This window comes from Corvus kubaryi, unplaced genomic scaffold (assembly GCF_017639235.1).
Source record: "Corvus kubaryi isolate FWS band 111438036 unplaced genomic scaffold, C.kubaryi_AGA036_p1.0 37394, whole genome shotgun sequence".
Taxonomy (NCBI): Eukaryota; Metazoa; Chordata; class Aves; order Passeriformes; family Corvidae; genus Corvus; species Corvus kubaryi.
The window spans coordinates 8,603,058-8,625,537 of record NW_024581133.1 but is presented as its reverse complement, the minus strand read 5'-3'; the positions used below and the strand labels follow the sequence as shown (position 1 = coordinate 8,625,537).

Sequence of the window (22,480 nt, the reverse complement as noted above, 5' to 3'; positions counted from 1 at the left end):
TTGAAGATACTGATACTTTCCCTCAATTTATTTTTCTGGAAGTAGCAAAATATCCCAGTTTGTCAAAGTTAAAAGCCTTAACACTTCCTAATCCTAACCATAACCTTAACCCAGCCCCAGCCCCTGGGAACCTAGGCCTGGGAACCCAGCGCTGCCTGCAAATCAAAATTCCTTCAAAGCTCCTGATACATTGCTCTTGTTTTATCTCCAGGAATTTGCTAAGTCCCACACTGGCTGCTGTCTCCCTGTTTTTTCTACTGCACGGCCTCACTCCAGCTGAAAGCAGACAACACCACCAGGTTTCCCTCCCAGAAACTGGGACATCCCCCAGCGTGTGACACTAAGCACTTCTGACCCCAACCCTAACTCTAACCTAACTAAGCTTGGGAACTGAAGAGAGACTCACAGATTAGTCATGCTTTTTGTTCACCTGTCTGAAAGTTGCAAAAGACCACTGCCCCTCCTGCACTACAGACCCCAAAACTGGACCTTATTCCTAACCTTAGGTAGGCATGGGAAACATCTGCCAGCCTCCAGCACAGAATGGGAGAGCAGACAGAAGAAAAAACAGGGGTTCAATCCAGCATGTCCAGAGCAGGGCTGATTATGGCAAACCTTTTATTAAAAGCATCTCAGATTGTATATTAAATAATTTAGTAGCGCTTACTTTAGGAAATCTAAGAAAACATGTATAAACTAGTCTCATAAAAACCTAATTTTATGTAGTGAACAGTGTGTGCCAATTTCCTTATGGTTAGTAAGAGTATAAAGCATCTCAATACACTGTGAGGGACTGAAACAGGCAAGCTACATACAAAAGTACACTAATAATACTGTTAATAATATCTGCTTACTACTTATATAATAACTAATGGAGGAAAGGGGAAATATGCGTTGGGAAATCCTCTTATTTTTGAAAGGTTATAACCCAGCCTTCATGTTCACTTTCATGGTAAGCCCAAATTTCCTTCTCAATCCTACACTTAAAACAAGAGAGAAGTAAAAGATTGAATCAAGACTGTGAGTTCAGAGAAATACTGTATACATTAAAATAAGAATTAATAATGCCTCAGAGGATCTTAAAAACTGTTGACAGACCCATGTGTCCCCCTATCCAGATATGTCCGTGTGTGTTGTTTCCAAATGTGAGATTTAACTAAGTGTGTCAGGTACCAACTCATATTTTTCTTATTTTCTGTCACGTGCATCAGCTGGTCCTTTCCTCTAACAAAGGAAGCACAAATTGTCGTGGAGGTGACTCACTAGAAATACGTCTTAAAGATGAGTTTGGTGAAAAAAAAAATAGAAAAACATTGGAAAAACAAAACTGTCCCTGCTATAGTCATGTTCTCTGATGTTGCAGAACTCGGTGTTTTCCTGCAATCCCACCCAGGTGGCCCATTCCCAATTTACAGGGCCCGCACGCCTCCCCATGCAGCAGCTGCGGCAACTGAAAGTAATTATCACTCCAGACACAATAAGGTGTTAAAGGTAGTGGCAAGCATTTTGTGCAAAAAGAAAAAAAATTAGGAAAAGGGAACCTGATGAAAGGAGATTAGTGTCTGTTAGTCTTTTGGAGAGGAACAGGGGAAAGCAAAGAGGGGGAGCGAAATAATAAATAACCCCAGTCCTTAGGGAATACTTGCATATGTGGCAGACAATGAAATAAAAGTTTTCTTTGAAGACTGAGTTCCTTTTCGGATGAAGTAAGCGGCACCAAAACGAAATCACAGACTTATGTTACAGCTGATGTATAACTGATCAAAAGAGCAACAGGATGGAGTTAAGAGGCTGAGAAAAAGAGAATTAAACCAAAACATACTTCTTTGGAAAACAACCTACAGGACCCAGGGAATGGGAATAGCCACTGCCGGGCAGCTCGAAGAGGCTCTAAGGAGCAGCCTGGCAGCCTGTTCAATACCTGTCCTGAGCTTCTTTGGGGGGTGGGAGGGAAAGGGAAGAGACAGCACACGCGGGAGGGAAGATCTTACTGGAGAAGTTGTCAGAGGCAAGGCAGGGAGGGCACGGAAGAATACGAGTTCGCTCCCAGGAACGGCAGAGAGGTCGGATCTGTTCTGGCTCTCTGTCTCTTTCCAGGGGATCTAATTTGCAGTGAAGCCCCTGGGACTCCTGTCTCCGGCACTGGTAGGAATGAGATCACAGCCTGAGTATTTGTTCTACATTTTCCAAGAAAGTAGAATTTAGTGCAGCAAAGGACTCCCATAAGGATCTCTGTGAATGACTCAGGTACACACACACCGAGAAATGTGCGGGAGCTGTAGAGGGAAGGGATTTTTTTTAGCTTTGTTACATTTCTGCAAGGGGTACAGGTTTATTTATTTATATAGGTAATAGCTGCTCATTCTGATCCCACTTTCACCAGTTTTTTCTCTGAAGTAATTCCACTGATGATTTAATGCCTGCTGAATTGATGGTGGGGGTATTCCCAGCCTTTCCAGGCATGGTCGGCTCTGCTACGGGGCAGTGTCCAGCAGCTATAGATGAAATCGGTGATAACCCCTTCGGCTAGCACAAAAACCTGGAATACAGGCTGTAATCAAGAATATCCAGTCTTTTCAGTGAGTAAACCCACACTTTAGCTGTCTACCTCCTAATTTCTCTGGTAAGTTCTGGATGCTGATCAGTCTCCTCTTTATTTAGTGAAGCACAATTAGAATCTGACACAGAGCAATGTGAAATATTTTCAAAGAAATTGCACCCAACTCGTCTTCTTTGATAGAAGCTTCCAATTCAACAGAGCTCAAAGCTAAAAAATAGAGAAATTGCAGTCTATGGAGCATTCAAAGCAAGGACCGGTTTGTACAGCTGTAAACTAATGTACATGTTTTCACAGAGATTTTCTGCATTTGAATAGCTCTGACTTCAAGCTACACAAACCTTTCCACTTGTCTTTTGTACTGGAGATTTTTGAATGCTGTAAAATCCCCAGCTTTGGAAATGTGACCAGTTACAAATTTAAGTGAAGAGTCATGATTTGGTTTGGTTTTTGTTCGCAAATCCCTGCAAACCAAATGACACCCTTATTGGCAGAGCAAAATAACCCCTCCAGTGCCCCTTGCAAAACATCTTCCAGCCTCATGGAGCCAGAAATTAGCTCAGATGTTCCAGAGTAAAAAGAAAAAAAACCACCCAGGGCCAACTGGAAAGCATCATCACATACAGCAGAGCAGGCCTGCAGCATCGACTCTGATGTGTCCTTGACACATCTTCTCTCTAGGTGGTAGAAGAAAGGTGCTATCAACAGGTGACTAAGGAAGGGAGAGGCAACATATGTGCATAAATATATAGATACCACACATGGAAGTCTAGTGCTTCCTGACCCAACTTTCAGCTGCTGCCTGCCTTATTTCTAGTTACTTCCTTGATCAAAAGTAAGATGATACATCACCTTAGCAGGCACTCAGCTGCAACTGAAGCAGGACGATGCTCCTTGGACTTCTTTCGGGAGTATAGGAATCTACTGATTACACTGTTCCTTTAGAAGTTTGTTCCTTCAGTCGAAATCCCCCCTCATTTCCTCCACCCACTGTTGAATCTCTGTAGCAAGTGCCAGAAATTAATTAGTATATATTGGGACAACAGGATGTGGCACTTGGGGACATGGTTTAGTGGTGGACATGGCGAAGCTGGGTCAGTGGTTGGAATTTATGATCTCAGAGGTCTTTTCCAACCCTAAAAATTCAGTGGTTCTAAACACAAGCTAATTGTTGCTTGTGTCACTACACAGCATTATCAGTTCAGTTCATTTCCATATCACTGGTGCTAGAATTTTATGGGATAAATCAGTCAGATATGCCATATTCAATGGCTATGTGTTTTCAGTTTCTGAAGCTAGCAAAAAAATTAAGAAGAATTTTTAAAAAGATAAAAAACAATCAGGACATTAGCCAATCTGCAGAAGAAAATTTAAGAAAAAATAAAATTGTTTATAGCTTTTATTCATTGTGAGAGGGAGCTACTTTATATGGGCTAAAGTAAATAAAAATACTGGGTGGTGTAAAAGGTCTAGTAAGGACATGTCTAGAGGAGGTTGGGGCTACTGATTTTGTTTAAGGGAGTATCTCCTTCAAATGCTTGTACTTGCAGGTAACTCATGGTGAAGTGATCAAAGTTACCTTTATATGCACATATTGACACAACTGGCCTCAAAGTCACCTGAAGTGTGTGAAAACATTAATTGACACAAAGGTGAGTACTAAAAAAGGAGCTGTTGTGGACTCAAAACTGTGTAGCAGCACTTGAAAGCTATAAAAGTGTAACACAACACACGCATTAAACGATTCCACGTTGTTAACACAAGCCATTACACTGATGCCCTGCAATGTTTCCTTTGCCACTTCTCTCATATTAAGAGAATGTTTTTCTAGACCTTCATCATTCCCTGAAGCAAAAACTGCTGTCTGGAAAGAACAAGACCCAAAGGATTGTATGGCATTATTTGTTCATCCACAGGCAAGAAAGGCACAAACACCATTCAGTTCCTCCTGACTGAGACAGACAGCATACTACAAAATCTTCAGAGTGATTCCTTCCCCAGCACTTTTGCTAAGTATTCAGATTGGGGAAAAGATTTTCAGAATTATACAGGGAGGAATCCAAAATTCTGTTGATCAACAGCCAGCAATTCAGATATTAAGTTGTTTGTGATCCATCACTTCAGTCTTTTTCTGAAATTGCCTCATGGGGAAACACTACAAAATAAAATTTCAATACTCCCATAAGCTCCAAATAAAGCTTTTCCTTTTGATTGCCTCTATCTCATCTGCCTGCTTAGATTTGTGTGTCTAGTTAAGTGAATACAGAAGACCATACACTTGAAATGAAAACTACACAGAGTACACTCTTGACTTGTTACCATAATTTACCTTCTAAGTGGAACCTCTTATGAGCCTACTCAATTATATTTAAAATGACTGCACCTTTATTTCAACACAGTGTACACGCTGAACCTGCGAAGGTCGAAAATCCTGAGCTGATGTAAAATTGCAGAGCCTCATCAAAATTCACTGGGGAGTCCTGACTTACACCAGCCCACACAGGGCCCCCAGAACCCATCAAACTGCAGTGCTTCTCCCATGGGGAACCATATTAGTGTTAAGCAATAAAATGAAGTTGCTTTTATGTCTAATGTTGATTTTTTTTCTGATATGAAACTTTAGTTTATGCTTTTTCGTGCAACAATACCTTGAATGCATGGCAGGTTTACACTGAAAAACATGCTTTAAAAATACTTGTTAAATGCTGAAGGTTTGACAGTACCTTTAAATAATACTGGGGAAAAAAATGCACAAGAACATTTTGGTAGCGGAATGAAAAATGCTGCAGTTTACAGCTCTGTATGTCACCGAGAAATTAGTATAGATTTTTTTTTCCAGGACCACTGTCAGGGCTGGCAGGCCTAAAATTAGACATACCAGGTATGCACTTCACACTGTCCCTCAGGTCTGCCTGTCAGCTCCCTGGGAACAAGATTCCTGTATATTTCAATACCCTTCCTGCTCCGCGGATCCCCAAGAACAAAGCCGACGGGCAGAGGCAGCACTTCATGACACGCATCTCTGCAAGCAGGAAACAACCCATCACCTTGGGGGTTGCTGCCGAGGGTCGCCTATTTAAAAAGCAGCATTTGGAAATAAAGAAACATTTAGATGGAATCCAGAATAGTGGGAACTGAAAGGCGGGTGACTGGGCTGTTTTAAAATATTCAGTCCTATTTTGAAGTGATAATCAGATATGAACTGAAAAAATAAATCAATGACTTCTCCAGTGATAAACTATCAATATTAACTAAAGGTCAAGAACAGTTAGATTTTGTTTGTCTTAGACATTGCTTTTCACAGTTGACATTAATTCATTTTAAACCTGCACCATTTGCCACTGCTTCTTTATTTCTTTTCTTTTTTTTTTTTTTTTTGGAACAAAACCTGACTGTAGGGTTTCATTTACTACATCATTTACCTTTTTCCAATTACACAAATGACTGAAGTTGACAGTGGCATGTTTTTGAGTATAAATATGATAATTTACTACTGGGAAAGAGATAACATGATCCTCTTTATTCTGCCATACTCTGCTTGCAACGCTGTGCAGAATCTTAATTGAAAGATTTTTAAATAGTAGCTAAAACATTGTTTCGGTTTTGTTGTTGTTTTGTTGGTTTTTTTTAAATAACAGCTCTTGAAGCATTTTCTTTTCTTCTACTATGTGTCCTTTTGCTCCTGCTTTTCATCCATTCTGGTATAACCGACTCTGTCTGGATCATGAGTTATCATTGGCTGCCAGTGGAATGCTACAATGCAATTTGTCTTATTGAAACATGGGCTAGCCCCACATGGCTGCAAAGAATCATTCACTTTCTAATAAATCAAACATTTGGTAAAATTCCTTCTTCTCTGACATGAAACGGTGGGACAGACAATGCCGCCTGCGAGCTGAGAGGAGATGGTGATAAAAATGCCTTTTTTGTTCAGCGCTACTGAATTATTTTGTGATTAGTGAATCTACTAATTTTGCAACTACCAAATCCAGGCTCGTATCCTTGGCTGGTATTTTTTTTCCTTTCAAATTCAATCACTGTACTATTTGTCTACTGTAAATAGAATGTTTCTACACTTTACATAATTATCAACATTGTTTTTCCATTTAACAGAGAGAAAATCCGTGCCCTTTCGTAATCACTGCAAATTTTGCCATGAAAACATGGAATTCTAAAGCCATGCTATTATGTCTCTGACAATCTTGGAAAAATATTTGATAGAAGGCTCAAAATTATGGAATATGAAAGGCGCAAAGAAGAAATAAATTAATTTTTTTTTGTAGTGTCACTAAAACTTTGGAAGTTACCATGAGTGTCACTTCTCTGCAGCTGTAGCTTTTCTGCCAAATCTTTGGAAGTCGGGTTATCTGGAGGGGACATCTGGGATTTGCAACAGTAATTACAATATATTTTGAACTGCGGAAGTGACATTATGGCTATCATCTCCTCAGGAAGAGGGATAAGCCAGGATGAATCCTGAGAGTCCATCAATCCCCACCAACTGCATCTGAGCAGCTCACAGCTGAGTGTTAGACTTGTGCATTAAGTTCCTCACATGAGATCTTTTAGGATGGCTTTATTACTTCTCACATTTTATGCTGGTGTTAGGGTCTCTTAATGCTGATAATTCTATCTGCGAAGATGCCAAACACCCCCTGTCAGGAATGTCATTCCTAAAACATTCAGACACGTCCGCCAAGCCAAAGCTGCCTTTTATCTTATGATTTAGGAAGAGGAGGGAATTATGGCTCCCTTCTACCAGTTTATGATTCCAAGATTTAGAACCTGCACAGAATCTGTACCATATGTTTGACCACGATCTGTGCAAACTTTGCTCGGAACACAGTCCTGTAACGCAGCCCGAACAACCCCGTGGTGCTGAGAGGTGGCAGGAGGGGGGATTTCCATCAAAGGCTGGGAACGGCCATAAAACAGCAGTGACAACCTGCAGGAAGCACTGGGACCCTTCCATAGCAATGCAAAAACAACCTTAATGGAGTTTATGGAGTCACAGCTCAGCCACAGACATCTTTAGGACACAAAGGAAGGCAGGACCCTTGAGGAATCCTACATCTCGCTGTTCTCCCAGCAGCAGAGCAGTGTCAGCTGGTCACATCTGGATCCAACAAATGAGGGAAGATAGGGCTACTTCACTACCTCTTGGAGGTTCCCTGAGATCCTTCTGTCTGGTTTGAAGACAGGTTCAACTTGTGCCCTGGTTAAGGTTTGTGTTTGAGTAAGAGACATGTCATTAACACCAGTAAAACCAGTTCAGCAGCAGACCAGGAGGGAGAGGCTCTACTGGAGAGTTCAAGAAAATGGGACATAGTGCAAAAACTACTTTTTCAGCTTTCCTGACCCATAGACACGTGGGAAGGGACTTCTCTTGAGAATGAATTTCATGGAAGACTTACAAGAGCTTGTAGTGCTGACCTGCATGCTGAGATCAGGCAACAGGGAACTGTAGCTGGAAACTCTGCCAAATCTGCTTTGTCACCACAAGATCAGAAAAACTCTTATTGGCTTCCATAGGCCAGAACTGGACCCAAAATGCAGGAAGATCACCTATCATAAAATCCCCTCCAGACTGCAAATTTGTGATCAAATATTTAATGCGACACCTGGGAATTCACCCAGTGGGAACCAAAACCCAAGGCAGTAAAGGATTAGCAGCTTGCACTGCTTTTTGCATGGCATTAACTATGGTCAAGGTCAATTTAGGCTGAGTCTCTACAAATTTTTTAAGATTTACAAATACCTTTACAAATTTTTTTCCCCTCCAATTGCAACTGCAATAATTCTACATATTAGGAACAGGGTCTAATCCGAATGACTTTGCTTTGATTTAGCCTGTTTACATTTAAATCATGTATCAGTCTGGTTCTAATTAAAGCTCCTTACTGGCACCTATGTAGGAAAAGTCCATTTATTTCCAGTCATTCTTTTGATGTAAACAAAATCTTTGTCCTGCAGCTATATCTTAACTAGGTTAGGAGGCACAACAGCTATGTAATGGTATCATGTGCACTTCAGTCACTGCATATATTATTTTTGCCAACTTGTAAGTAAATTAGCACCACCAGCAGTCTACCTAGAGTGGCTTAATCACAGACTTGAGTGATTAATTCTTGAAAATTCTTGAGTCCCTTTCCCAACAGTGTAACTTATAGTCAGCCTGATCCCAAGGCACTAAGGAACCTTGCTGACCCCCTTGCCTCATCTGTAAAGTGGGGATAACAATATGGGGTGGAAAAAGGATGTACTGGTAATATTTGTAAAGTGCTTTGAAGATGCTGAGAGTGCCAAGTGTTATCATGGTTTCTAAGCTCTGAAATGTTTGATATGATTATGTGCACACATAATTTTTAATGGTAATTCAGAGCGCAAATTAGAGACGATATTTACATTTCTTCCAGGCAAGCTTAATTTCCAGTTATCAAGGAAAATATCTATTGCACAAATAGGGTATCAGCTATTCAAAAGTTCCCTCAGGGCCTACCAGTTCTATAGCATGCCATTTTTTTTAAGCTGTCCATGAGATGACAGACTGTAGCAGTTCCCTTGGAGGTATTATGGATTACTGATGAAACAATAACCAGAAGTAGTATTTTCCCATCAAAACTGGAGCCTGGGGTTTTTGTTGTTGTTGTTATTTTTCTCCTAACACCACATGCTTTCAGAAAGACTTTGCCTTCATTTATATGCAATTTGCAATCCTATATAAACAACCCGTGAAAATATAATTAAATTCATAATGGACTTTTTTTAAGCAAAAGTCTGTAATTCGCTTCTGTTGAAAGTGCAGAATTGTCAGTCTTTGGACTTGGAAAATCCAGCATTTCTGTTTGCTAAAGAAAACCATCTGTGTTTAGTAGACAACTTCTACTGCAGCTTCTACACTGCAGAAGTCTTGGGCTTTTGAAGAGACCACAGTGCAGAACATGGATTTAAAATACAATGAAAAGAAATTAAAAGACAAAAAGAGAAATTCTAAGAAGTTAGAACCCTGTTTAGGCTGCTTATCAGTGACACGAGAGAAGATGGTGCAGTTCACAGAGCCCTGGTCAAAATACCCCATGTAACAGTAAATTATCAGAACACAAACCCATGAAAACATAGCAGTGCTTAACTCCTGAAACCAGAAGAGTTGGTCACCGAGGTGCTTCTATGGCTCTGAAGGGTAATCTCTGTGTCAGAGTTTCCCACCAGCAAAACACATACAATACATATATAATAATAATATATAATATATAAAATATAATATATAACACAGATGCTCCTTGCAATGAAAATTCCATTAAATGCCAGTATTTCAGTGACAACAAGGACCACAGAAGTCTTTGAATTTCCTTTGCTATGCTCCTTTACCCATTCACCTGCAAAACTGTGTAATATAATGGAATCACAGAATGCCAAAATACCTGAAGCTGGGGAAAGGCACCTTTGGTGCTTCCCTGTCCAGCTCAAGTCCAACAGGTTGCTGAAGGTTGTGTCCAGATGAGTTTTGATTCTCTCCAATGCTGGAGGCCCCACAGCTTCTTTCAGCACATGTTCTAGTGTTGACCAGACTCACAGGAAACATTTTCCTGTGTTTAAATGGAATTTCCTCTAACAGCTGTTTGTTACATCAACTAGAAGCCAAAAGGCCAAATGTCACCTTGATAAAAAGTTCACCATACCAAATAAACAGCAAACCCATAATCAGAAACGATGCATTTCAACGTGTGCATCTTAAACTGCAGATCCTCAGCTCCCCAAGCTGCCCAGCCCAGATCAGTGTGTGGTCACATCCTCAGGGTCCAATTCCCTTTCATACCTTGCCAGACTGGAGCCAATACTGGGGACAACACACTTTCATCAGAATACTTTTCAAAGTATGGGGGAATTTGGAAAGACACTGTGCTGATTTTAATGCATTGCAATCCCTATTGCCTGTCTCAGTGAAATTCCTGACAGCTGGTTTAATTCATGTCTAGATTCTCTGAAACCTTCTCGTATTTTCTCCACATACAGCTTACCTCAAATGCTTGGACTTCCTTCAAAAAAGTTGCAAAATGTACACATTTCAAACTGGGAAAGCAGAGATACAGTGCAGTGGGAGCATCAGGCACAGGAATCTCAACTAAAGCATGTTCAAAATAAATAACTTGTCAGGATGTGTATACTACATACGCATTGGGGATATTTATTGAAGATTAGTTTAACACTCTTCTGTCTGAAGGAATGAGGGTGGCTGAAGATCCCAGCCTGCCATGTGCTCCCAGTTTTGCATGTGTATGGCCACACTCTTTCCTTTGAGTTGCACCAGATAACAATGCTGGGTAGCATTTCAGTATTTTTTTTGAAGACTGATTTTGCTTTTTAGTGTTCCTGTCCTCCACAGCCAGGAAAGCTTTTGGTTTTCAGCTCTCCTATTTTTGTTTGATTGTTTCTCTGAGATCCAGAGATCTCAGTCTCCCCTTTTCCCTGTAGCCTTTGTCTCTCTCAGCCTCTGTTCTGATGGTGAAAATGCTGTGCATTAAACAGACCCACCCAGTGCCACTAAAAGTGGGGGAGAAAGAAAAGAGAGAAAAAAAGGGTTGTGTATCAGACCCTTAATGTTTAGATTCTTGAATGTGTAACATTTAGAAAGATATCTGAAATAAAGGCCTCTCTGTTCAAACAATCTGTGCATCAAACAACTTGGGACCTTGGGAGCTCCTGGCCAATTGCTACGAGTTTGCGCTCCCCTCACTCAAGGGAGGTCTGAAATGTCAAAATCTTCTGTCGTCCCACTTGTCACATCACATCCCACAAAGGAACATGGAAGCCATCATCCACTCTGCTGTTTATTGTCATGAAACCCCATAAATACTCACTCTCCATAAACAGTAACAGTCCAATTAAAGCACTCTTTACCAAGCGTGATCATTTGCAGACAGAAAGTATTGATTTATCCACCTATGGGCACTGCATAGAAACATCTCTTAATGAGAATGATAGTGACCTCTGAACTCTGCTCTTTCACCCTGTAATATACTCTCTCAATTTTCTGTTAAGTGGTCTAGTGGCACATCAGCAGAGATGGGAAGACACTCTGATTCTTTAATGTCGACACTGGAAGGCTCGCAAGGAATGCTCAAATCTTCATTGTAATGGGAGGTGAACAGAAAGGTCACTTATATGCAGGGCTTTCAGCTTGTTTGACAAGGCTTCTTTAATAAGTGAAATCTTGTTGGGGTACACTTGTCCGTCAACTGCCTTTGCCACTCAGCTCCAACACAGCCAAACACAAACAGTCCCTGTCACATCGCCTGGCTCTGGAGTCGCTTCACCTGCCCAGAAATCCTTGGCAAAATTTACAGGTCGGTTGGCTGGGGGTGTTTTAGCAAGCAAGGGTAGGAAGCAAAAGAGACCCTTGATTTTGTTCAGCAGCTTAAATTTGTGAGCTTACTGCGTGTGTAATTGACAGCAGACATGGAGCACTAAACCAGCGCATCCGTTACTTTGATTAATCCTCCTTTGGAGTGTGATATTGTTTGATATACAGTGCAGGGCTGACACAGGTTACTGTAATGCCACTTTACCAAACAGATTACAAAATTGTGCAGGGAGTATACAGCACTCGTGCAGATAAATACACACAAGAGGAAATTCTAACAGCTTTTAATTTCCATGCTTTTCAGTTTTATTGTTGTAAATGCAACTCTTTATAGGACTAATGACACAGGCTGGCTCGGCTGAGTCAATTACACCAGTAGGCACTTGGATCAGATATTTCTCCTGCTTTCCATTTGCACTGTCTACGCTTCTGATATTTGACTAAATTACATTGCACCGTGGTGCATTGGCACTTGCCATATGTTATATCTCAGAGCATTTTAAAGGACAATAACAAAAAATAATAATATACAACACGCAGTTCAAAGTGGGGACGCAGGCAGGAGTGTCAATCATTATGAGCTACATTCAGCAAATAGCCCGGAGTGTTGCGTTCCCGTGTCCTCTAATCTGTGCTGGTGTTAAATGAGTAGGAAAGTTGGTAAGGATGCCAGGGACATTGACTGCTCTCAACTGTGTGGGACTACTTGTACATGTCTGTGAGTGCGCGTGTTTGTTTGTTTTGGGGCAGGAGGGATATTTGGTGAATTTTAGTGCTCATGAAAGTTAGACAGCAACAGCACCATCTGTCCTACCACACAGAGCGCCACAAACTTCCTCCACACAGATCTGCCAATGCACTTCAGCTCTGACCTCCAACACCCCTTCAATTCCAGTAATGAGTCTGCAGCATCTCTTGAGAAGAAACTGTCAATTGTTCTGATTTCTGCTAAATTGTGTTATGCTTAGCAGTGTGGGCAACTGCCCACTGGTGACTAGCCTGAGGCCACTAAACTCCAATCCCAACCTTGCCGTCTGGAGGTGAAGAGCTTGTTTAATACACCCAGGCACCATTTTATGAGCCTCATCTCCTTTATACTACACTCACTCATCAAAAATAAGCAGAACAAATCTGCATTTAAAGTCAATTCAGAACAAGGGATGAGGTTTTGTGTCTCTCCCTTCAGAACTTTCTCTGACCCTGGGAATTTCTGACTCTAAACTCTAGTGCAGAGTGCCCAAGGAACGATCCTTCTCTACAAGCCAGTTTGCCAGGCATATATCCCTCGGGATTGAGTTCCATGAATGGGGTGGCAAGACCTGCCACGTTTGTTCTGAGAAAACTCTATAATATTGACAAAAGTAGATTAATATATCACTGTGTCTTCCTTAAATTTGACTCAAAATCAACTCAAAGTACTTTAACTGTGGCAATCACTACATTTGTTACCCACACAATGGTCTCATAATAACCATTAAGGAATAAATAAAGCCATTCTTAAATGTATGAATGTTCTACCTAAACCTTCTTTTCCTATGTTTCATGTACAATTTAGATCTGGGTCTTTTTTTGTCATTGTTTCTAAATGGCAACTTTCTAACATTGATATTTGGATTGTGCAAGAGTGCTGCTCTGATTTTTCACATTTGATTGCAACAGAGGGAAGCTGGCCTATACTAATGAACTAAGAATTTGCCAGACTTGATCTGGTTCATAGTTGCTAAAGATGCTGGTGTGATCTCTTCAAATCATTGGTTTGAGACATTTCAAAAGGACGTGCAAGAAATTATGATGGTTTGGGGTAACTTTACAACGTTGAAGATTTGATTTTACTCTTTAGTCGGCTAAAATGTGGGGCTTTACATTCCCTTCCAAATGGGTTAGCCTCAAACATTTTAACTATGGATATTATTATCCACAAGGATGTTAAAACTCTCTCTAAATCTTGCTCTCAGATCTGGGAACGGAGATCTGCAGCTCAGGGTGAACATTTGGCTACAGCAGTTTTGACCAAATTAAATGAATGAACGATATTAACAAGTAATCTAATTAAGTGCATATTACTATGTTTGTGTATATTCCACAGTCCATGCCACCTACCATAAAAGTATTAGAGCTCATCGGTGCAAAGAATATTGCCTTCAGCTCCAGTAAAAGGAATAATTTCCCTGCAGGGCAGTAACACTCTTCAACATGGCGAATAGCCACAGGCTGCGGGGTTGTGACTTTATGGTAAATAGCTGCCTCTTTCATCAACAGAGCAATGAATTGGAAGAGCCCCTGGTGAAATGTATGAGGGTAATTTGATTTCTTCAGGTATAAACATGCAACCCACTCGTTTTCAGGCACCGCTAATTAGGCTGGGTTATCCAGATGCCTTGGGGTAATTATTTTGGCTGTACTTACTGATAGCTGGGAGGGTTGCGAATGTCAGCCGTGTTCTTTCCCACCTTTGGCCACGGTCCCAGTGATTCATACTGCAGTGATCCCAAGCAAGCATCCGTTCTAAGGGGCATAATTCTACGCCCTCAATAAACATGTCCAATCCTCAGCTTCCATTAGGGTTACTTAGAGTTTTCTGACTGATGGTCAGACACACAGGCAAAGCAATGTCCCCATTCCTTTGTGTGCCTTTAAGTGAAAAACTAAGAGAGACGGCTTGCTTCCCTTTGTTTTACATGTTTTTAAGGGCAATTATTTTTCAGCAATTCAGTTCAGTGAAAAAATTGTAGTAAATTACACTGCCCAATTTAAAAAAAAAAAAGAAAAAAAGCAGGTATATGCAAAGGAAATCATTATTCCCAGTGATAAAATGCAGCTATCCATGGAGCCAGACACCACAGAATTGTGCTCAACCACTGATTACAGCAACATCAAGTATTAAAGCAAAGCCCTGCGTTTTCAGACACTGAGACTGTGTGACCAAATCCTGCAGGAACAGCACCACAGCATGGCCAGGACCTGGTCAGGGCTGAAATATGACCAACAAAGATCTGATATTAAAAGATATTCTTGGTATTGCCAGCTAGACCATAACGGAGTCCATAGGAGATCACCTCTACATCACACCCCAATCTGTCATTTCTCGTAAGATGACATTCCCCCTTCCTTTGGGGGTTGGAATGAGATAATCTTTAAGGTTTCTTCCAATCCAAACCAGCAAGAGTCTCAGAGAGCCACAAAGTGTCCTGCTCCAGCTAGAATCTGGGAAGCAGTGATGATACAACTCCATGGCCTGGAACATCCTCAAATCACCCAACAGCGTAGGCTTGAACTGATTTAGGGATGGGAACAAAACTACCCTTCCCTTGAGCATTCAGCAACAATTTTTGGGGCAGCACCATGCCTTTTGGACAGTCTCCTGCTCTTCTGCTTGTGCACTGCAGCCTTATTCCACAGTGAGAGTATTTGGATGGTAGGGAGGTGGGTCTAAATCAGAGGCTACCTATTATATATACATTATATATTCTGAAGGGATAGCAGTACTGTTTTGCCTCCTATAATCTCCCTTTGTTAGAATAACCAACAACAATCCAACAAATCAAAATATCAGAAAACAGAGAGTGAAATGTTTGAGAGTGGGGCAGCAGCAAGTAATACCTAATTCTGTGGGTTTGGGGAGGGTTTGTTTCCTTTTCTAAATTTTTTTTGGTTGGCTTCTTTATTTCTTTAAAATTTTAGCTTCTCTTACTTTGCCAGCTGGAAACCAATATTCTGATTTTATTCCCAGTATTTAATAGCTTTGATTTCATAGTCTTTCTCCCCCTCTTCCAAAAGGCTAAAATTTTAATTGACACATTCCTGGAAATGTATTAGGTCAATTTAGAGTAAAGCATGTCATTTACGCAGTGTGTGGAGTCTTGGTTTTCGTGTAAAATACTGCTCTTAATTGATTATCATGTACATGAATTTTCTGCATCATTTACACTTACAAATGTGCATTGCACAAAAAGCTAATAAATCTCAGAGGTTTGAATATTAACAACAGTTTCTCCCCCTTGTGTTATTAGCAGAGAAATAATCAGTGCTCAGGAACCAAGAATCAGGCCCAAGAACTCAGTAAGTTTTTCCTGTCAAGCATTTGTTCCCATGGACTGAAGGATCAGAGATGCCAGCTTCCCTTAACTAGGAACAAAATATTACCATGTCTGTCTCTTTGTAACTGTATTCCTGCAGATCCAATGGGGAGATTATTTTAAAATTAATTAAGAAGTCTTCCCAATTTTGAGCGTCTGATTTTTTTTCCTCCAACAATTTCACTGCTGGATGTCAGCTCCTTCCTCTTGCATCTTAAGCCTCTGAGCTCCAGCTAGCATTTAAGAAATGGTCCATTCACAATTTGTACACTGTATTTTTTCGTAGGCTGCTTCATTTGTAATTAAAATGCAAAAGGCAGAGATGGAGTTGACATTCCAAGCTAGTTCCAGCTGGAGCCAAAGGACAACAAACGCAGCAGACCAGCCACAGAGGTGCAGCAGGATTTTTTTCTTCATGCTTTCTGAAAAGCATTTGAAGCCCCATCCAGTCAGGAGGGAGAATCCATTCAGTTCTTTTCATCAGTAATTGTCTTCCCCAAAATAGCCACCATTATCACCATTTTTGGGCTGGGGGAGGGAGTTTCATATACCATACACCCAGGCACTGCTGCAAAAGAAAACCAAAGGGAACAAAGCCAGTTTTCATTAAAGCCATGGTTAATAGTGGCTTCTCAAAAGTGTCAATCATAAATTCCAAACCAGAGATAAATTCCACCATCCACTTCTACAGCTCTACATTCCTGCATCTGTAAGTGTTGCAATATGGAGCAGTGGGCATTCATGTATGCGTGGATTCGTGTGCACGTGTTTCTTTGGACAGTAGATGATGGGGGGAGTTTTTTGCGTTTTTATCTTTTTTTTTGCGTGTGTTTGCCATGTCTTTTTGTCTGGTGGCAGCTGTTTCTTCTGACCTCTCCCATCTAAAACTGCTGGGGTGTGCAGTTCCAGTGGACCTCAGGGGGCTTTGGCAGAAACTGTTGTTTACCATCTCATGGAAGATGTTTTTTTTGTGCACAGATCACACATAATAACGATAATGATCAGGCTCTGAGCTCATATGCACTGATCTTCGTGACACAGACTGAAGAAGCACCTGAAGTAACATATTTTTTAAAAAAATAAATGTGGGATGATATAATTTCCATTCATGTTTTGGCTAATTATGTGGAGGTGCTCTTCCCCAGACTTCATTAATGTGGTCTGTCTAGTGATGAGCAAGTTTTCTTTTCATACTCCAGTCCATTTATATTTATTATTACAGCTGAAGGGAGTAGCTGTCCTTTCCTCCTTAGAAAAGCAGTCCATAAAAACCTGTGAGAAGATTCCATCCCAGAAAAATAAATGACATTTTCTGTCTCATCCAGGTGCTGGGTCTGGCACCACCAACTGATGTGAGCCTGGGCAGAACCCTTCCCATCACCTTCCACAGGCTGAGGATCAGGCTCTGAGCTACACATTGATACCAGTATTTATTCTCTTAGTGTTTTATCTCTCTTGGAAGGAAGGTAAAGTAATAAACCTGTGTCTTCCACAAGTAAATTTCCCTGTCCCTGGCAGTTGCGTTCTCAAACACTTGGACACGAATGAGCTGCTGAGGGGCAGAAATGCTCTGTGCATTTTTAAACGTCTTTTTATTGTGTGAGACTCACTTTAATGCATTTCTTACGTGAACAAACTCCAGCAGGACCTAATCTTGTAAGGAGCTGAACATTTCCAGCTTAAATACCAATTGCCCTTCCATTCCCACTAGATCATGAAGAAAAAAAGGCTTTCACTCCTTCCAGCATTGGGCCAAGGAGGAATATTTCACAGGCATTCCTTATCCTAGATCCATGCCATGAGCTGGATTCTTGCTGCTGGAAAACAGCATCGCTCCAGCACAGAAGCAGCTCCAAAATGCTGCTGCAGGGTTGAACCAAACCGCACACAGCCATGCCATTACCCCAAGTCAATATAAACCCACAAGGAAGGAACCACAGTGTTCCAAACCAGCTCACCAACAGTCACGCTGGGGATGTATTTCCCCCTGATTTAAAATAACTTCCCAAGTAATGGTTTTATTTCATTCTCTTTTCTTTTTTATATTACCTTTTTATACCCAAAACTTTAAACACTCAATTGTTTGTTTTATGATGCCTTTTATAGTTTTGGCAGCTAGTGCAGTGCCACGTAAAGAATTTTAAGAATACTCATTCACTCACAATGCAATTTAAAACTCTTCCCAGATGAACCAAATTTACAATATTAATTACTTTGTGAAGACATCTTGTGGTTTTTAAGTTGCTTATATGTAGTAAATGGTTTAGAATTACGGGGATTTACAGACAAAATTCTCCTTTAAATGCAATGCTTAAACATATATAGCAATCTAGTAAGAAAAAAGCAATGTGAATCTTCTTTTTTTCCCTCCAGAATGTATGTTCAATCTTTTTACTTTTTTCAGCTAGTTGGGAGATTTGTTCCTTCACCAAAAGAATGTTTCAGTGCAATCTAATTCCAGCTAGAAGTGCTATTCCAGAGAATAAGATCTATTGTGTGGTTTATTTTTCAGGAGAAGTATATTTAGTTTTAGTGAGACTCATAAGCTTATAAACTACCTACCAAAAAAAAAAAAAAAAAATCCAGCCATAAATCTTTGCTTCCTTATTTTTAATTGTAAAACTCTATTACTGTCACTCAAAGGGTTAATGATTCTCTTGGCTGGAGGACAATTCATTCTAGGGCTAAACGCAATGACAAATAACCATTATTCTTTCCAACTGCACTGATAATCGGGACAGCTTAAACATTTTCGCCAGTATAAGTGAAACCATTAATCCTCTTGGATTTCACGATAAGCGGTGACTGCGAAATAATGACTGTGTCATTGCAGGCAAGAAAAAATGTTAACAATTAAAACAAGTTAGCCATTATCTTACAGAGTACTGAATCGCTTTCACATTTCATTAGCAATATTGTAAGTGATATGTACCTTATTAAAAAGCTCTTATTATCCAAGAAACCTAATTAGTCAAAATCTCTCAGTCACTGGTTTAATTTTCTAATAATATAAATGCTGTGTTGGGTAATGCACTGTAAGGAAAAGTTGGCTGTTTGTCCAAAAAAAAGTTCCAACAAGAAATTCAAAAATCTTACTTAAGATGAGAGGTACAGCAAAAGGAAACACAGTTTTCTTACTCAGTATCAGGTGAATTAGCATTTTGTGAAATCTACTGCCTGGGCATATAAGTGTAGAAAAATCATTTTCTCCCCTCAATGTTTAAGCAAATTGCTCAGTGTCATATTGAATGAAAGGTCTGAGAAAAAGGCAGAGGAACTTTTTGTCAAGCTGCAAGAGGCATTTTCATTCTCCTCACACTCAACCCTGAAGCTTCCTATAAATGAAGCTGATGAACTAACACCTGGGACACAGCTACACCTGGAAACACAAGAAAGAAGCTTCTGCATTTCTTGAAGGCAATGTCAGAGATCACACCTTCAAATCCTCCAGGCTTTAGCCTCTAAGCCCCTAAAAAAAGACCAAAAGTAATACTATCATTGCTCTGGCTGCTTTTTAAAAAACAGACGGCGGCTACTAAAAATATCTCCTCTTGTTTTCCCAGCCATTGTTTTTTTCTTGGTCAGCAAAGCGAGACTTGGGAGGGAGGGAGGGAGGGAAAGATGTGTTTGAGCACAGGGCTGTGCCAGAGTGCTTCCACGGACAGAGCGCAGCTCCCGGAGCATTCCTGGGAGCACTCAGCTGCATGGCTCGGTCCCTGCTCCCTGCTCTCAGATCTGTAAAATATTAGACTTCAACTGATACTAAAGAGTTGCAAGCCAAAGGTCCTCTCTCAAAAAAGTGACTATAAGAAGCTGATGAAGTCAGAATATTTTTTTTAATACCAAATAAAGCACGTTTGGATTGACCAAAACACTCACAAAATCCTACTGAATTAGGCAGATGCTTTCAGACTAAAGTTGAATTATTTCCTCTTTTTTACTATAGAAAGAAGTCCTGAAAATTACACAAAATGTTTCATTTCAGATCATACAATTCATACAGATTCATATTTTAAAAAAATATCATTTTTGTAATGAATATAACTTTTTCTTCATGAGGGAAAGCTAAAGATGTTTTGACAGAGTGACCTAATTCCTCCCTTCCTCCCCTTCTTCTCCTTGCCTCTGCTCCCCTGCATATAAGCCTTTGATTTGCACAGAGAACTAAAAAAACAATTATTCAGAATAGAAATCGTGCAGTAGTTAATACTCCATCCACAAAGAGATACTTAGGTAGCCCTCTCAGTCTTTCTTTTATTTTGCTTTTAAATGTCCTACCTGCTCCCAAATCTAATTAGAGAGGCTGGACAATGCTGTTTGCCATGTTCTCACTGTACATCAGCACCATATTTTCAGTTTTGAATTTGCAAACTATCCCCTCAAATTCTGATGCTCCATAATTTAAATACTTTGCTCCTTTCCATTAGAGCTTCCCAAACTCCCTTAGAGTTGCAGCAGCAATTGAACTGTAAAATTAAGGTTTGGTTTCCAGTGAGCAAATGTTTGGACATGGGATTCTGGCTCATATTTAGCAATTAAGAATGTGCATTTGAGCTGACAAGATAATCTGACTTCCATATCTCTCACAGCAGGAGTTTTGATCCCATGTTAGTGTTTAACACATGGGGGTTTTATACATTACATTAATGTGGCTGTAATATGGAGTCAAAACACATTTCCAAACAGAGCTCCTTTCTTTCAAAAGGTTTTCCTAAAACAACGAAAGTAATAGTTTTCATATTATAATAAAAGCCTGTGGGAGAGGAGTAAGATGGTTATTTTCATTTGCCACTCCATGAAAAATCCTGGCCTTACAGCAAATACTTTAACTAAACCTTATCAACCGTACTTTTAGCAAAAAATCAATTCTCTTCATGAGGAAAAAGAAGTCTAAGAGCAAACTCTACATGACGTCTCTCACCCTCTTTTCCTAATACAAAGGTGCTCAAACACCACAGAGAAGAGGACACGATCAAAGACCAAATAACGTTCTCCAGAAGAAGCCAGTTGCAAAAATATTGACAATTACCACAATTTTTTTTCCCCTTGGTTATTGCTTTTGAGTTTTATTCCTATCTCTTTAAATCTAATTTTATAAAATTTTCTTGTCCTTGAACTACCAATTATATTGGGGTGGGAGCTAAGACTGTGTTTTATGCAGGTATTGGCTCAGTGTGTGCTCACCAAAGACACTACATGAGGAACTTCGTATACTGTCAGCTACAAATAATATTTGCAGCAGCAACTTGGGTCACTCGCAGATATTTCAAAGTGAAAATGGCAGCTGAACTCCATTCCCTTAAAATTTCCCCACAGGTTTTAAAATTCAGGAATAATTGCTTTTCTTTGTTTTTCTTGCTGTTTTTACCACTATTGTTATTTCTTTGATAGGGCCAAACCTGTCAAACCTTAGGTGACAGTTATGGAGAGGATTTATATTTGCTTTCATCCTGCTAAGATCATATTAGTGTTTCCCTGATAGAAACACAAAATTAAATAATAACATGTAACAGGCATAGAGTCTCTTAGCATCTCTAAAAAGTACTTACATAAAAACATAAATGTGGGGGGAAAGCACTTGAATTAATAAACTAATATTCACAGGGAACATGGCATCAAGACTCTAACCTACAGTACATGGCTGCAATGTGTATTTCCATCTTCAACCCTTGTTGAAGTCGTTCCCTATGCCACAGGAAAGATTCTAGGTTTATTTTCCCCCTAAACATGAAACTTATTAAATTCAATTTAGTCTGGCCTTTCCTAGCCGCTGGGAGAGGATGATATATTTTTTCTCTTCAGGCTGGACTGCGCTTAAACACAACCAGGGATTCATGCAAAACCATTCAAGACTAAGGCAAGTGCTTCAGGGGGGCAGGAAAAAAAAAAAACTATAGCTGTTTCTACAGTAAATTGTCAAGTGATGTGTTGCTTCAGGATGGGTCAAATCAGCTGAAAGTCAGATCCTGGCTTTGCCAATGAGTCACAACTTTATCAGGTCCTGCCTCTGGTTATTACTGCCAATGTGACCGGCTTGTAACGAAGGAAATGCTAGTGCAGAGCTCGGCCTGTCGTGTTCTATATCATCTCCGGGCCTCAGCCTGTGTCTGCAGGTGTTTCTCTGTATTGAATCTCCCTGGGGAATCTTCGGCTTCACAGCAAAAGCCGGCTGAAGTGAAAGTGATTTGATTTGGATCCTATTACAGGCACTTTACCTCTTCTATTTCCGTGATAATAGCAGATTGGAGTCGATTATTGTACCGGGAGGGAAGTTAATGTGTTGTCGAGAAACATTGGTAAAAGTGGCACAGGAAAAGGCACATAAATAAAAGTTTAGAGTGAAGCAAAAATCTGGGAGGCAAACCTGCATAAGTGTCTTTCTCAGCTCCTACCAGTCTCTGAATGGCCCTGGATCCTTTTCTGTCATTATTCCGATTTTTAAAAATGAGGGATTTCTTCTTGTTTTAATTTTGTCGCTCCTCCACA

General features: G+C 40.2%; 1 long non-coding RNA gene across 8 annotated transcripts in view; it reads right to left on the bottom strand.

The window, feature by feature from the left end:
• Positions 1 to 2,107, bottom strand: part of LOC121669920 — a 143,685-nt gene extending 141,578 nt beyond the window's left edge. For all 8 annotated transcript variants that reach the window (XR_006017935.1, XR_006017939.1, XR_006017941.1 and 5 more), the window contains exon 1: positions 1,992 to 2,107. This is a non-coding gene — a long non-coding RNA (uncharacterized LOC121669920). The remainder of the gene's footprint in view (positions 1 to 1,991) is intronic.
• Between the last annotated feature and the right edge of the window lie 20,373 nt (positions 2,108 to 22,480).